We start from the raw sequence: 17,528 nt of genomic DNA, 5'->3' as shown, positions 1-17,528 counted from the left end.
ACCACCCAATGTTCCTTCAATCTTTATGTGTCTTTGGAAAAAAAAGATACATGGGAATACTAAATAATAGATGCTGAATGACCTAATCCAGCATGTCATGTACTCATTGGTATGATGGTATCAGAGAGTTGAGCTGGGATCTCAGAGCACAGTACAGCCAATAATCCATTGAACTGAAAACTTCCAGAGGTTTCTGTTATTCTGAAGTCATCTTTTCAGGAAGGCAGTTTTGAATTTTTAGCACTTGTCCAAGCTCTCCATTTATCAGTTTCTTGGAAAGCAGCACATGTTCTTCTGTGCTGTGGGACCAAGATACTGCATGGATGCAAATGTCAGCTGTAGGGTCCTACACACCAAAAACCTTTGCTGCTTTGAGGAAGGTGGGTCCAGGTGACTTTCCCCTCTCTGATGGTCAAGTTGTAGAGGTGTATGAGGGAACAGTGTGTGCCCTCCTGAGTCAGCGAGCTCTGCACCTCTGCACATTACAGAGAGTGAAAAGTCCACAAATGCCTGATCGTCTACAACACAAGCTGAACAAAATCTGCCTTCCAAGGCAAAACATCACTCAGGATCACCACGGTCAATGCAAACCTCATAGGCTTTTGAAAAGCCCTTTAGTAAGAGCTCAAATATCTAATGTCAGGCACATTAACACCTCCAGAAATTATGCTCTTTTTTTTTCCCTGAGATTGACTTGCTTGATATGGAGTGAAATATTTGATGTGAGTCAAACCATTCACTTTGTAGTTCCAGCTCTTGAAATATCATCTTTTCTTGTTGCATGTTCAGCACAAGCCCATGCTTTTTTCTTCCCTAAAACCTCTTAGGACAACCATTATATAATCATTTTAAGTATGTAATCAACACACAATTCATCAGTGCTTCAACAACCTTAAAATATATTTGTAAAAGCTTCATCTTGTTTTGTTTAAGGTAGTACTTATTTATGTAAGAAATCCTAAATTTAAGAAACGGGAAGTAACAGAAACGTAAACCAAACATTCAATGGAGGTTTTATTAGGAAGATTCTTCTGTAACAAAATCTTTGCTCAGATATCCATATTCTGTACAAAGTTGACTGCTTGTCTGAGGCAGCAAGAACTAAGGCATGTCAAAATCCTGAAATCACTGCAGACACCCAGGGCATAACCAACATGCTTTTACTTGATATTTCTGCAAACTCCCACTTGCACACTCTCTGTTGATGTCTAGTAGAGAAACAGAAAAAGAAAATTATCTAGACAGGAGCTAATCCATGTTTGGGATGGCACAGAAAAAAATATTCAAAATTATGCAAACATATTGATAATTCCCCACATTCAATTTGCTTCTTGAACCTGCTGCTGTAGGGCTCTACTGGGATTGTTCCTGACCTCCTTCACTTTTCTGGCTATGGAAGCAATTGCAGCATTTTATGGTTCACCCTCAGAGAATTTGCTGTCCCTGAATGCTCTGCAGATCCTTCTCATATTTGCTCTTGCCAGCTCAACCTCTACACTAAGCAGAAAATCGCCATCATTTTAGCAGCACTTTTGCAAGTTCTTGCTTTTCTTTCACTCTGTGGTTTTTCTCTGGAAGAGAAGCATGTTGCTGGCTAGCAGATCAAGGGCTTCTGGATTTGTAAACCACTCATGTAGGCTGTTACCAAACCGTTACCTAATGCTGGGGTCAGGAAAGTAAAACAGACATCGGAGGAGGTGGGTGTTGAAGCGTGGGAGTTGAGACACCTGTTTAAGATTCAGCAGGAGGAAAGAGATGCTGCACCGAAATATGATGCCAAAGATAAGCTGTTGAGTATCAAGAGGCATCTAAACTCTGAAATGTAATATCTCTTGACCTGATTGGATTTCTACCAGCAAATTTCTAATTTAGAAAGAAAACTACCATCTGATACATATGTTTGAAAGGCTGTCAAATCCTTTAGTGTCAGTGACTCTCCAGCATCCTGTCAGTCATAATGACCTTGAGTTTTAAACTGCTTGGAGTTTCTTTTCTAATAACAAGAACATTTTATCTGATTTTGCCATTTCAACATATGCAGAGGGGTCTGTTGTGAAGAAATATGAGTTCCTCTTGCCAAGGAACAGTTATGTTGTCACATTTTGCCAGGGAAACAGAAAAAGGAGATGGAAAACAACCCTGTATTTGTTTGTTTAGATCAAACTACATAAATGAAATTATTAGGATGTATTTTGCCGTTATTTTTTCATCCCACAGAAATAGTTAATGCGTAGCCCAATTTATTCAAAAGTTATGAGAGCTATGGAGATTGATCCCATTTTTTTTTTACAGTTTGGGCTCTGCAGTTGTGCACACGCTTTTTGCTGTTTGTTTTTAAAAAGGAAAGAAGAAAAAATAAAACACTGTTTTACCTCAGAAGTAGTTCTGCAAAGAAAGGTTGGGAGGGTCTAGGTGGATAAAAGGTGAAAATAAGTCCTGCAAGTGTAACCTTGTAGCTGTAAATGCCCAACTGCATCCTTGGTTGTATCAGTAAAAAGGCAGCCAGCAGGTCCAGAGAAGCCATCCTTTTCCTCTAGTCCTGCACTTGTGATAGTTTGTCCGATTTCAGACCTTCAGGTAGAAGACAGATGTTGACAGACAGGAATGTTTCTGTATAAATTGTCTTCTGCATTTAGGTAAGATTGCATTTTGCAGAAATTAAGGAACTTTTAGCTCAATTTTCCCTCAGAACAAAAAGAGAATTTAAGCCAACATGAAAATTCCAGGTTTTTTGAATTCGTCTCTTGGAAAATTGCCTGTTTCAGTACCATGAAATGCATCAGTACAAATCCTCCACTCTTACAGGGACAGGTGCACTTGCTCTTTTAGAGCAGCACACAACTAGATCAAGCCTTCCTGACTTCTGATAGTGGGGCATCACTAAGTCCTATCCCCGAAATGTCTGTATTTCCTCCAAAGGACAAATGCCTCCTCAATTCGCAGTAGCACAACCTCTCTTTTATTTTAACTGAAAGTCGTCTCCTGACTTCTTCACACAGCCTGGAAAAGGGTCATACTTCATGGGTCACAAACACAGCTGTCCCTTGAAACTGTGTAGACTTTTAAGGAGACAAAAAGCTGTTGATGTTGCCATCACCTCTTGAGCTATGCCTGCACAGTGGAAAAACTCCAGAAGAATATGCAAGAGCTCTGGGGAACTACAAAGAAAATCCAAATTAAAACAAGGTTTTGGATCCACAGGCAGTGGGGTTGAGCAACCCTATTCACTCAGCAAGGATGTTCTGCTGGTTGGTCCAAAAACCCAGAGATTGTAGTCGCAACGTATTTTGCAGAAGAACAGCACCTCAAGTAGAGTGTTGAGCTGTTCAAACATGCCACAAGAGGAATAAGAAAGAATTTCATTAATTAAGTTCAGCAAAACATGTTTTCTGCAAAAACTGGAGCTACACCGTGCTCTGGGCAGATAATCCTTGTGTCAAGAAACTCTGCTTCCTAAACATAAGTGGTCTTTTGAGGGATCATTCTGGTGGTATTCTCAACCTATAAGTAGTGGTGCAAACAGTACTCTTGATAAGAGTTATTAGTGTATCTGCAGCTACATGGCTTCCAACTGTCAGACTAATTCTGACTTCTCATTCCATATCTACTTGTGAAATATTATTTGTTCCAAGATCCAAACTATTCCATTTTTAAAAATACACTAATATCTGCAATTAGTCTCATAAAATGTCATTGCAATCCAAAAATTTGCAAGGAAGATAGAGAAAATAAACAGACTGCAGTATTTTTTCATACATTCAACTTATTTTTTAAATATAAAGTCATATTTTTCCCTCTTCGATTAGTTGTAGATCACAAATGTAGACATTTTACCAACATTTATTTAAACTCTGGTTCAAAAGAATAATCACAGAATGACTGAGATTGGAAAGGACCAAACTCTCTGCTCAACCAGGGCTGCCTAGACCCTATTTGCCCAGGACTACACCCAGACAGATTTTTAGTATCTCCAAGGATGGAGACACCTTCCTAAAGTGATATTTCAAATTTTATGTAATCAAAGTTCAATCCCAAAGAGACATGAGTTAAAATTAGTACAATCTGCAGTAATTTTTTTTTTCTCCACTTTTATTCTTTTATTTGATCAGTGTCATTCTGAACAACACTGATATTTTTATTCTCTGTTTTCACCTTATTTCTTACTGCACACACACCATAATACCTTTTTTTGGCTTCTCAAGGAATGACATTTCTTGTACTTTTATTATTCTTCTCCTTATGTTTGTAAGTTCTTCAAGTTTTACAAGCCACCATAATTATTTTTCAATAATTCTTCATTTATGGAATCTGATTTTTTTACTTCAAAATCCCTCCCATCATGCAATGTCTTCCATTTATTACTAAGTTCCACTGGTTTTTGATTTTTTTTTTTGAGATATATTACTGATATTTCCAGAAACATTCCCTTTAAATAATTTATACTATGACAGGTTATAAATTATGTCCTAGGATCACTGCCTTCCCAACACCCTAGCAATCTATCTGCATTTCTAATGCACTCAGCACAATATCCAAATGCCAGCAAGGCATTTAACCTTGTCATTTTATCTGAAATCAGGTATTCAAATATTTTCTCTTTGTTTTTTATTATTTTGATTTATTAGTGAGACCTTCTGGTTGCAAGTTGCCATTTCCAGGATTGGTTCTGAAGGTGTTTTAAAGGCACTGGAGATGGAAAAGAGAATTTTCTACCCCAATACAAGTTTGCTGGAGATTATCCATGTGCCAAATTAATCGCTATTTGGGCCAGACCTGATTTAAAAGGTTCACTTCATTATTTTAGAGGTCCATTAAAAAGTCCCTCATTCATTTAATTCATTTTATTGCTTTACGATAAAGATCCATGACAGGCTATCTAACCCCTTGGCTAGTTCCATAAAGAGATATAATCATCTGTTACCACCTACAAAATCCTGACAGGCACAGGTTGGCAGGCATTCAGAGAACCTGTGATGAGTGTCTGTTAATCAAAGCAATCACAAGTTCATGAGTGACATAAGTAACAAGGAAAGGTCTTTTTCCTTTTATTTTCCTTTTTTTTTTTTTTTTATTTTGTGATCTCATATGCAAAGTCCTCTATTACAAACAAGGAGATATTTTCCCTTGACAAACAAGAGATCTGTAGACATTCTTTGAAGGCCTTCATAGGATGCTATTAATAAGCAATTGACCATATACTTGAAATTGTCACATCAGCTCCACTTCCCCATTGGTTACCAGTCTTCTCTACATTTCCTTATTCATTGGTATACTGCAAATTTTTGTACACTGTTCCTCTCACAGAAGACATTTCATAAGCCTGTTACAAGAGCAAGTCTTCCATTTAAAGAGAACATTTAATCTTTGCCACTGAAGAAAAGTCTCAAGAGATTTCTGTCTTACAGTGTTACATAGCTCTTTACAGCCTAACAAGATGATTGGCATCCTTATATTGACTTGTTCTAGATTCCTTCTAACTTGAAAAGTACATTGGGTCATCCTGTCTAAACCTTGAGTATCATTTTATGAAGTTCTCTTACTTACAGGGAGTAGCAAGTTTTGCCTTGTTTTCATGAGACTCCAGTATCTCTGGTGAACAACTTGAGCTCTGAAGGAATATAATTTCTACTACAGAAGAAAAAATATGACTGAAGGCATACACATTTACATGTTGCAGTGAACCATCTAAGCGTTCTTCTCCCCAGCCTTGAAAGGTTTGCTAAACCGTTTCTGACAACTCACGAGAATCAGATCCTAATCTCACTGAAGTGACATGAAGCCTGGCATGATCAAAGACCAAGGCTTCTCACTTCTACTTGGGAGAACTGACAAGTTTGATATTTTTTTTTATGCTTTGCTTTTTTATGTCCCTCAACCCCATACCGTGTCTATGAAGGTGCTCTCAGGCAAGGCATAACTTACAGAGATTTGAGTGGGATTTCCAAAAGCATTCATGAGGCCTGACTCTGCCTTCTTGAGAAGGCACTAAGATACACCAAAAAGTAGAGTCACATTCTGATTATATGCAGCATCCTTACCAAAAATTAACCAGTAGGTTATTTTGCCAAAGTAGCATCATTTTAATGAGTGGTCAGTATGAGACACAGTACAACGAAACCTTTGTTTATTAGTAGCACTCAGACCTTGACACATGAATATGGAGGTGAAAACACAGCAAAAGTCTGTATTTAGATTTATTTTACCCTGTATACCTTTGTTTTCCTAGTGCAGCAAAAGTTACTGTCAAATAAAACCGGGAGATTTAGACAGTAACATCCAACTTGTGCATTTTATAAAAACCTGACAGCTTTAGTGATTTTGGTTTTTATAATTGAGCCAAAACCAAGTCTATAGCACAGTTTGAGGCTATATGAGCCACATGGGATAAGCAGGCTTTTAAAACCATTTAAAAAGCAGGAAAAGTATGCATCCTTACTCTATTGCTTTTCCCAAAATCCAAGTGTACATCTTACTTATTTTCAGGACTGCTACCATCCTCCTTTCAAAGGATGCTTTGGTCTTAAGCTTTTATATTCCCTGACTACATTTTAGATAGGCCGTCACAAAGCCTAAGAAGGAAAATTTTGTCTCTTCTTTCACCACTGTACACAGACTTCTGACTGTTGGCACCTAGTCCTAGAGTAAATATATCCCAAACTGAGTTTTTACTAGGCTGGGTAGAACAAGCTGATCTGTGTCTTTCTATCCATCTTGTGCCAAAACAAATGAGAACTTTGGTTGGGTCCTTCATAATAATCTCTTTCTGCTAATCCCCCATGTGTGCAAACAAACCTACAGCACAGAGAAGCCTGAGTCTGGAATATCTGGTTAACATTCCCGTCCTCAGCGTTATGTCCCCTCTCAGGGTGAGAATGAAAAGCTTCATGAGCCTTCATCATTTGTTTTCACGCAGCAGCAGTGGCACCAGGATTCCATCCAAAGAATTGCTGCTGGAAAAATCAGTGAGCTTCTCCAACAAGTGCAAGACTTTGCAGGAGGGTCAGAGCTGAGTTAGGTCAGCTTCTGGGCTCTGTAAAGCTTTACACTACACCCTGCCAATTCTTCTTTGCTCTCAGCACATCCCCACATATCATTGCTGTTTTAAGTCTCACTACTTAAAATACTAAGCAAACACTCTTCACCAGCCAGGCATTTTTTGTGCCATGTGAGGCCACTGGGCTTCATTCCTGTTTTTCTCTAGTTCCTCCCCATTCAATATACTTGGTTTTATTCAGGTTTTTTTTTGTGGTTTTGCTGTTGTTGTGTTTTTTGGTGGTGATTGGTTTTTTTCCCCGAACATGGAATAGAAAGGGATGTCTTAGTTTTGATTTGGGCATTATTACATCCATCTAACGTTTTCTGTAATCTCCACACAGGCTCATCCTCACAAGTACATGCATACATGTTGTACATATAATTTACCCAGAGTATTTTCTTCTACCGTCATTCACAAAAGTCAAAGACCCTCAGTTGAGAACTAAATGTAGGCAAAGGCTCTGCCACAGAGACACAGGAACACCAGAGATATTAGATTAAAGGAGGACAAAGTTAGTGAATCTAAAAAACATTTGAAAGCATGGGCAGGATAAGTTTGTGAATAAAAGAACGATATGTATAGCGAACAGCATGCTCAGGACATTAGTTCTTAGTCACATCTACAGCAACATTTGCCAAAAAAAAAACCCCAAAAAAATCATATTTCTTCAAACTTTTTATCCTTCTTTAAATCCCAGTCACACACACTCTTGCTGTGCACTAAGATTCATCATTCACTGCATTGTCAATGCCTGTTGTTCACTGAATTCTGACCTTTCCTTTTAATTCAAAGAAATTCCTGCTGCAGACTAGAAAAAAAGTCCCTGTTCTAGCAGATGACTCATTTATTTGCTGCCACATCAGCTTCCACAGCATATTTAACTGCAAAATATTACTGGAACAAAAGAGAAAAGAGGTGAATCAAAAGGTCATTAGTAACTAGTGTTCTAGGAACAGGTGAAAGTCGTGAGACTTTAGACAAAAAACTGACATAAAAATGCTCACTGATGAAAATCGAAAAGGTTAGAAAAAATTACTGGTCATCTTTAGGGGAGATCACAAATCAGATAAAGTAAACAGAAAATTAATGTGTTTAATGGAGAGAACTAGTGATGTGACCTGCAGTAACAATGTTCTCCCAAGTCCCTTTAGACAGGGCAGATCTAAGTGATACTCAGGAGGAAGATTAAGAAACTCAATCTGAAGCCTAACATGAAATGTATCAAGAGCAGTGAAAACATGGACATCAACACTAAGAACTCTTGTTATACAAAGCCTTTCTGATACATGAGGAAGAAGTTTCTCCTCCCATTTTTAGCTGTTGACTATCTGACCATTATGGATCTTCATAAGAGATTATGAACTTCTGGAAGCAAGGAAATTATACTGGGTGTTAGAGCACTGATTGGCACTGAAGTGGAGAAGTCATTTTTGGTTCCTTGAACTATAATTGTATTTCTTATTTCCAAGAATTTGTATGTGCAGAAAGGAAGAAGCTTGCTTGTTGGATGTAGCCTCTATCCTACAAAACACACAAAACCAGAAAATCATAGATCAAAATCACAATACTGTATAATCTTTGAGTTTAGCTCTCATGTGTTGCATTCAATTGTTACTTCTGTTTCTGTTGATCTCCTTCCATCTCTGCCTTGTAGACTTCCCAGTTTCTACTGTTTCAAAAGAGTTCTGCTTAATTAACTAATGTTTACAAAGGAGAGTTTGTGGTAAGTGCTATTATAACTCTTTGGCAAAAATGTCTGATTAAGATTCAAAGCACAGTCAGAACAGCTGCCAGAAAAACCTCTTGTACTGTCAACATCTTAACAATGCAGACAGTGCCACTGGATACAAATTCATCAGCAATTTGTTCTTCCTTGAGCTCACAAAATAAATTGTAAAAACCGTCTCAATAAAATAATTTTCTGCATCTATTTTTTGTCACCATATTAATTCACTAAAGGCTGGTGTACAGCTTCCTTATATAGTTTTCATCCATTCAGGGCAAGCAGTTAGACAAAGCAAATGTAATCAGATAATTAAATCATTTTAACAGCTACTTCCTGCTGTAAATACTTTCCTGTTAGAACAATCATTCTGGGGCAGGCTTTTTCATTGGTATATAAAGAATCAGCTGGGCCAAACACTCAAGTTGATATAAAATCTTTGCCTCCCCTTGAGTTCAGACTCATATTGACTGACACCAGCAGAAGAACTGGTCCTTTTTTTTCCTCCAGTACCAATTAAGAAACAGGAAAACTTGCCTCAGTTTCTCACATCATAAAAATGTCAACTGGTTTCCTTTTTTTGACTCAACTTAAAATTTTATTAATTTGGTACATGATTAACACCATTTCAAATTGTTGAGGTTTTTTCAGTTGGTTGGTAGTTTTTGCTTGGGTTTTATTGTTTCATCCTTTTTATTGTTGTTGGTTTTTGGTTTTTTTCTCTGCAACTGAAATCCCAAAGTTCAGAAGCTTTGCCTGACATATTTTTACTTTGGTTTATTTTTAAATTGTCATGAACAGAAGAACAGGAGAACACAACTTGAAGAATCTGAACTGATACATGAACAAAGAAATAATAACTATCATTTCAACCCTTAAGGAATTTTAAGAAAAATTAATCTTTACAAGATGCAACCATTCCTTGTAACCTTGAATTAAACTAGTCCTGTTCCCATGGGAAGGTTATTCTTTAGGCTCACTCATTCCTGGCTGCCTTTACATTTATTCACAATAGCACCTGGAGTTTTCAACCAAGTCATATTATGTGTTTAAGCACTGTCACACCATATAGTAAAGAACATAAATACTTGAGATGTTGCAAAATAATTTCAGGATAATGCATTTAAGAATAATCAGCGGATTTCTATAAAGACAAATAGCTTTTATGAAGGTTGCGTGTAGACACATATTTAGGTACCCAACCAACATCACTGATGGGGCTCACCTTTCTCTTTAAAATAATTTTCCGACATTGTAATCGCAGTGTATTTCTTACCCCTTGCCATGCACACTTGAACCAAGCTATTTCTCTTTTCATTTAATTCCACCAAACAGAAGTAAATTTAACCCTTTGAATAATTCAGGAGCAGTCTTCTCCACTATAGATACAGAGTTGGAGTCTTTTTTTCATACAGGAAGATCTGAGAGCCATGGATCTGAAAGAAATTGGGTCCTGAGATTTTTACAGTTGCTTTCCATGCCACTATATTTCTATATTTCTATTGCTGCTGCTACCTGCATGGCAAGATTTGTAGTTAACTCCCTCTGGGACATAATTATCTTCACTCACTTTTTAAATATTGTAGTGACTCCTCTCTGGTCTTGTCCCCTGTCAGAGGGAAATAGCATGTATATATGCAAGAGTGAATAAATCCATCTGCAAGATAAAGAACACTAAATAATTAGAGAAAGAACCATAAACATTTGCACAGAAGCTCTCAAACCTGAACTTTTTCCATTGAACCCCAGTGAAGACAAGAACATTTTTCATGTTAGATGAAGGAAGGCTCTGGGGGTGCTGCAACCGGGTATGAGAGGAGCAACCTACTTTTACTTCTAGACAGGGTGGAAATACCTTCTCAATGGAATCTTCTCAAATACTGAGTGAAGAAAACACTGGGGTTTTCAAAGGTGGCATTGGAAATTAGCTATATTCTCCCCAAACTTGGTTCTAAGTTTCCCCATCTTGAGGACTGATCAGATAAATAAAGAAATAATCATTAAATCTCCTGGCGAATTCTGCTGTACACATTATTAATATTGTTTTACACATGACAATTTTCATGAAGCCATTAGCACAAACGTTGAGTTTAACAAAAACAGGAGGTTTGAGACAGTTCTAGTCACAATTTAAAAAAATATGTTCAATAATAATCTACTATTTAAGAAAAGCACATCAGATATGCAAGTAGTTTGCACAGACAAATGCAAAGCAATAAAACTCAAAAAACTACTATAAACTCTGCTCTTGGACAGGTTTAATGTCTTTTTGATGCAACTGAAACCAATGTAATTTGTTCTGGGATCTGTTATTCCTTTTCAGTTCTCAGTCACACCTTCCTAGATTTCCCCCTTCCAAGACATTATTTGGAGGTTTAGGTCTCCTCACTTGTGGTAGCGCAAGGAGAAGTCAGCCTGATGACACTTTCCTGTGTTCTTCCTACAGTCAGGTTTTGCTCTCAATTTTTAGGAAACAAGTCTTTGCTCAAGATCATCTTGAAGAACTGATTGATTTGCTTTCTGAGAGTATGAGATGACATGCCAGATGAGCTAGAAACTACCTATAAGGATTAATTTGTGGAACAGAAAGACTGAGAGATTGAAAGCATCCAAATTTCTGTGAGTCTTTGTGGCTGGAGGAAAATAATATGCCGATCTCAGTATTGGATATAAAGCTCCCAGGGAAAGCCTGGGTTCTCTATAGGCATTTCGCTGATGAAAAGTCCTGGGAAGTTACTCAGCTCTAATTTTGTCATGCTGTTTTAATGCTCTAGAAAGTTGGCAGATTCAAAAGGATGCTTTCACTGAAGATAAAATCTGAGGTTTTATCAGATTTACCCATATGATCTGCAGATTGTTTAGAAATGTGTCAAAAATCTAATTCTTCATAAGAGACAAATGACAAGGTATTGGGTGAGTTACTTTCCTTTTGGTCAGCTTTCCCGCTAATAAAATAGCAATAATTGTCCTTCCCACTTTGGGTTTGACCATTGAGCTCTACAGAAGAAAAACCTAGTGTTAGTGTCACACTGAAGCTGACAGCAGTGATCAAAGAAAACTTCATCTCCATACTTTCAGATTGTTGCACCATTTATCTTTCAGACATAGAAATTCACTCTAAAGTGAATGAACTTGTAATATAGTCAGTGTGGATGCTCCGTGCTGTTTTACCACTGTTCCTTTATTTAAATTTTAAATGTTCCTCATCATGGTCATAAACCCGCTTTTGCACTTTCAATATCTAGAATCCATCTGATGTAATAACATTATGAGATCTGAAAGCAGGTCAGTTCCTAAAGACATGCGATTAAAATTGTATATATAGGATCAAGTGAAAAAAGTAGTCAACATTTCATATGGGTACCACCACTGAAGAAATATTGTATCAGATACAATTGAGAAAGAACAGGGCAGGGAATAGCTGACCACATCTAATGTTTTCAAATATGCTGTATGTGAAAAAAATCCTAAGATTTTGGGTTTACCAGAACAATCACAGTGGTTTTGTTGACTTTCTTGGGACTGCAGAGCAGATGGGAGAGATTTCTGAAGGTTGGGAAAGAACCCAATATTTTCCTACGTTAAAACCAGGGAGAAGGAGGAAATTGAATCACAGAATGAGCTTTATTGGCTCCATTTCCAGTAACATGCTAGAAAAAACAAAACAATTCTCTCTAAATATCTGCAAGACAAACTTTAGAAACTAATGAATTGTATTTTATGAAGGGAATGTCAAGGCTCATTTCTTTCTGTAATGGGTTAATGTAGAGATACATAAAGTAATGCAACATTTGTTTTTAATTTTTGAAAGATTGCTGTCAACACAGAACTTGTGTAGCTATTGAGAACATTGCAAGAGGGAATGTAAAAAACGGAAAATGGGAGATTTGGTCAGATAACAGGTAAAAGGTTCCAAGTGAAGGTATCTAAGCAGAGAAAGTGGGCAAGTTGTGCCTTTATCATTGGAAGATTTTAATACCAAGCATCTAGGAAGTCATCTTCTAGAAAGTGATGTAAACAGAAGTGATCAAGTCTTGGAGCAGGAAAGAGGATTAATGGTCCCTAATGGATGCTTTTAATTACAAATTCTGCATGGCGATACTTGAAATTAAATATAAAATAAATCTTCGGAATGCTGATATTAAATCAGGCTATATTGAATATCTCAGATGGTTTTCTCCCACTCTTACCTGTCAATAGTTAAACAACAACAGCTCCTACTCTCCATTCTGCTTTCCCGATAATATATTCACTAAATATTTTTAATCTTAAGCTAAGCATCTGAGGCAATTCCAGAGGGCAAATCTATACAACCTACTCTGAATATGACAACAACTTAGATGGAAATGTCTAACTTTAAGATATCAGCAACAGTTGACACAAATCCTATCTTCTATTTAGAAATATAGAAGAGTACGTGTAGGGAAAAAGAGGAGTAAAATGTCAAGAGTAGGTAGTGAAGACTGAAAATGCTTTGAGGCTAGAAGGCAGATTAAATACAAATCACAGTTAAAGATGTTGTTATTCTACTTCTCAAAAAATACAGAAGAACTTCCTGAAGTATATTACAGAATCACAAGGGATTCAGAAATTGGTTATGAAATAGATCACAGTCCTGGAATAAAAATTTCATTAAAAGAGATTGAAAGATAGTATGAATGTTTACAGAAGAGATGAATACAAGGGTTTATGATGAAAATATATTACATTTCATGAAGTTAGAGGAAAAGGTTCTTATTCTTCACTTTACTACATCCAAAAACTCAGAAATTTCCATAAAATTCTCCAGCAGATAAATGTCATTAATGAAAATGCTGCTTCTTGACATATATAAGGTAGTTACAGAACCCATTGCCAAAGTGTGGTATGGAGAATATCTGAAAATAAATATTTGCAAGCTATAGTAATTATAGTTACATTAATTGTTGATTTGTTTTATATCTGAAAAACATCTTTTTTTCAAAGAGATAAGCCTAATTTTGCATCTCTGTTTAAGAATACTCATCCCATTTACAGTGGATTTCATAGGTATCCTCACATACAAATAATGCCGGCTGTGTGCAGATAAGCATAACAGACAAATTAAAATGTAGCTTGGTTTTCGCTTTTCCCCTATCATTACCACTGCATGAAACAATCTTGGCCAAGTTGAGCATCAGTTTCAACTGGCACAAAACCCTGCTTGCCACTCAAAGCAATATCTTACTTTGTAACACATTTTATGCCTGCAGGTCTCTCACAGAGTAGGAAAATATAATTTCATCTATTCATATTCTTCCTCTGATCACAAAGTAACCAGACAAAATTTGTTCAGGTACCCAAAACAAAAGTGAACTAAAATAAGCAGCTCCATTTGTCTCCTCCATCTTTAATGGGATGAAGATCTTTCTGAAGCTGCCTGTTACTCCCACCAGCTACCAAAGGGTCCCAGTGCCTTGCCTCTTCTAGTTGTCTCATATTGGGACTGATGAGTTTAGGTAAGTAAAAACTCAAATTAGATTAATTGAGCATAGTAGTACTAGTAGCCATTTTCTAAATGTGTACCTTCATAATAGTAAATATAATGATGATATACTGATTTGTTTCCTAACACCTTGACAGTCAAACTATGGGTATTCCTATCATCAATAGCTTGTTCCTGGCCTCTGGTAAACTTATTTTAATTTTTAAGCTTCATTGAGCCATCAGGATAACATATTAGGCAATAAAACAGAATATTTTTTTCTTTTCCTTCAACTGCAGCCAGTTTTCCTTGGAAAGCTGAGATGCAGTGCTCATTAGGAGCGCAGGTTTATCTGCCACCCCTGTATCATGAGCATCAACACAAGCATCCAAGAGCACCAGTGAGGAATGAGGGTGGGATACAGGTTCTGATGAGATAGACATCCTGTTGATATCAAGAAGTTTGAGCACATAAGCAAAAAGGAAGACTTCTCCATGGTGATACAAATCAAGAGATATCTGCCTAGTGTCTGAAAAACAGAATGGTCATGGGAAGTGAACAGTACCTATATTTCTAAAACCAGAAATATTTTTTTTAAAAAGAGGAACTCTGCTGTATCTGAACAGCAGTATCCAAGCAGGTGGCCACCCAAATGAGATCCTGGGGTACCAGGTCATGCCTTGCCATCCTTGTTTGAATAAGACATGCATTAAGCAAGAGCAATAAGTGATGTAATTACACATTGACGGTGTGGATTCAAGCCCTACAGCTCTCAGTACTGATTTTTAGTACATTGATTAAATTACATTGATCTACATGATTATGGAATGATTAATAACATTATTCAGTAAGTGAAGGAATTTAATACTCAAGGAGGCTTGTAGATGAATTACTAGAAACATTAAATTGAGTAATTGATGACAAATAAGATGATCATTACAAAGACTTATGTAAAGTGACAATGCTGGAGTGCTTAGAATAATTTTCTTAAAAGATCCAGTTACAAAGCCACCGGAGTTGGACTAAAGCTCTAACTGAAATTCTAAGAGCATGAACCCAGTTTAGAAAGAGTGTTTTCCTTAAGAATCAAATTGGTGAGATTGGTAGTGGTGTTCATTTTGATTGAGGAGTTTCAAACTTTACTGCTGAAAGACTCAGGTATATCTCTAGGAAAGAACAAAAACTAATTCAGAACAATAAATACTTCAGAAGCCAGTTGCCATTTCACCCTGAGAAGCTACTTCATCACAGGAAATCTGCAATTCTCCAAATGCATATGAGATAGATTATTAGAGAAGGTTATCCTTTATGAACTGGTAGAACGTAAATACAGAATTAGAGCTGGATATATCGTCAAATGCCATAGCAGAAAAGAAACAATCCATGAAGATTATGAATTGCGCTAAAACAACCCTCCCGAATGGCAATTTTAGTTAACACACCTCAGGTCATCATTGTCACTATTCACAGTTTTACTGCAAGGCTCAAAGTCTGATATTTGTCTTCAGACTTCAGCCCTTGCAGTAATATACACATGAAAGAGTCTTTCAGACAGTGAAGAAAAATATAAAATGACAAAAATACTTATGACAAAAGCTTGATGAAATTTTAATAATCGACTGTGGGTACCTTAAAACTAGAGCTGGACATCTTGCACTGGGTTAAATTCACCCCAGGGTTTCAATGGCAGTAACACTAAAAAAATTCATTCGGAAACCTAAATATACAAGAGCGTTTATTCTTATCTCCAGCATTACAGAGATCTTACTGCTGCATTTATACAAGGACAATTCCCTGGATATTTTTTTTTCCAAATACAGCCTGAGATTATCCAGACCCACACTGCACCCTTTAGTACAAGCTCATAACCCAACACATGGAGGCCAGATACAGTAGTGAGGAATGGGATCTGAGCTCCCCCAACTGCAAAGTTTTAAGTCCTCATGCTGTGCTGCTGCCACATGGGTTTGCTTTGCTCAGTCCTGAAGCCCTAAATTTTACTTATACAGTCACAACATGCTCAAGCATTAGATTATTAGTGTCTTTGAAGCAAAGAAGGACTGGAAATTTCACAAGAGCTTGCATGCCAGTACCCTTAAAAGTAATAGTTAAAAAAAAAAAAAAAAGGAAACTATGATAAAAATACAGATTTGCAATGTACAGTATGCCTAATTACACTAATTACATTATGCAAATACAATTTGTGTAATACAAGTGTAAATAATAAAACTTTCTTTCCAGCAATGTAGCAATTACTTGTATGCATTTGCCTGTACTTTCAAGGGACTGACTTCTAGGAATGAGCAAACCTACTGAGCTTTGTGTTTTCTTCCAGTGTTGTAGATTTTTGCAAGGTCCTACAGTACTAGAACTCAAGCATCTTTCCTGGTCAGATTAAATAATTCTGATTTGAAATAATTCCAGGGATGTTGTAGTCAACAGGTTATGTCAGTATCTGAACACCAGGTCTAAAACAATTACACAGGAACGCAGGACAGTCAGTTCTTACAAATACCTGTTCAGAAGCAACTACACATGAAAAGCTGGTAGTAATCAGGCACCAAGCTCTACTAGTATTTGATAAAGAACTTCAGACAAACTATGAAAAAGTAATGCTAGTATTTAACAATAAAACACTTAAAGTATTTCTGATAGGTTAAAAAGTTATGCCATGCAAAGATGTATTTATTTGTATGCAATATCTCTTTGTTACCAGACAAATAAGAGAAATGCATATTTTTAGAGAAAATTATGGCCAAGTTAAAAACCCTACCTTGAAAAGGAATTGAAAATATGGTAAGAACAAACCAAATTTCAGCTGCTCCTTCTTGCTTCTACTTCTATCCATTCATAGCCCATCCCAAATGCACACAAAAAACTCAAACGTATTACACAAAATCAATGGGAAGAGAAGAACCAATTTATAAAATAAAGCCATGGTGGGAGGAGCTCCACTAATTGCCAATTAGGTCATCTTATTGGAGAAAGAGAGGGAACACCTGTAGCTGACTGTGTTTTGCTTTGGTGACGATCTTTCAGCAATTTACTAAAGAAGGTGTCTGGGGTAAGCAGAAAAGCATTGTTATAGCTTTGTTCAATATTTTCTTAGAACTAAATAGTGTTCCTAAAAAACAATCAAGTTTTAGTAATTATTAGATTGTTATTTTTTTAGGATTTTTCAGAAATATGTGTTTATCTCTTACTTTTTTTTTTCAGACTAATCAAGGATAGGAGAAATGGGATGGTATCTATGATACAAGTAACATATTAGGACAGTTAATACTACTGCTTTTCTGTTAGTATATTACTCCTAATTTTATTTTGTT

The 17,528-nt window shown here is 36.6% G+C and overlaps 1 protein-coding gene across 1 annotated transcript in view; it reads right to left on the bottom strand.

The window, feature by feature from the left end:
- MAVS (mitochondrial antiviral signaling protein) overlaps positions 1-17,528 on the bottom strand; it is a 670,207-nt gene that overhangs the window by 249,004 nt on the left and 403,675 nt on the right. The gene's annotated exons all lie outside the window — the stretch shown is intronic.

The sequence above is a fragment of the Patagioenas fasciata genome, chromosome 4 (genome assembly GCF_037038585.1).
Source record: "Patagioenas fasciata isolate bPatFas1 chromosome 4, bPatFas1.hap1, whole genome shotgun sequence".
In the NCBI taxonomy this organism is placed as follows: domain Eukaryota; kingdom Metazoa; phylum Chordata; class Aves; order Columbiformes; family Columbidae; genus Patagioenas; species Patagioenas fasciata.
This window is presented reverse-complemented; position numbering and strand designations above follow the sequence as displayed.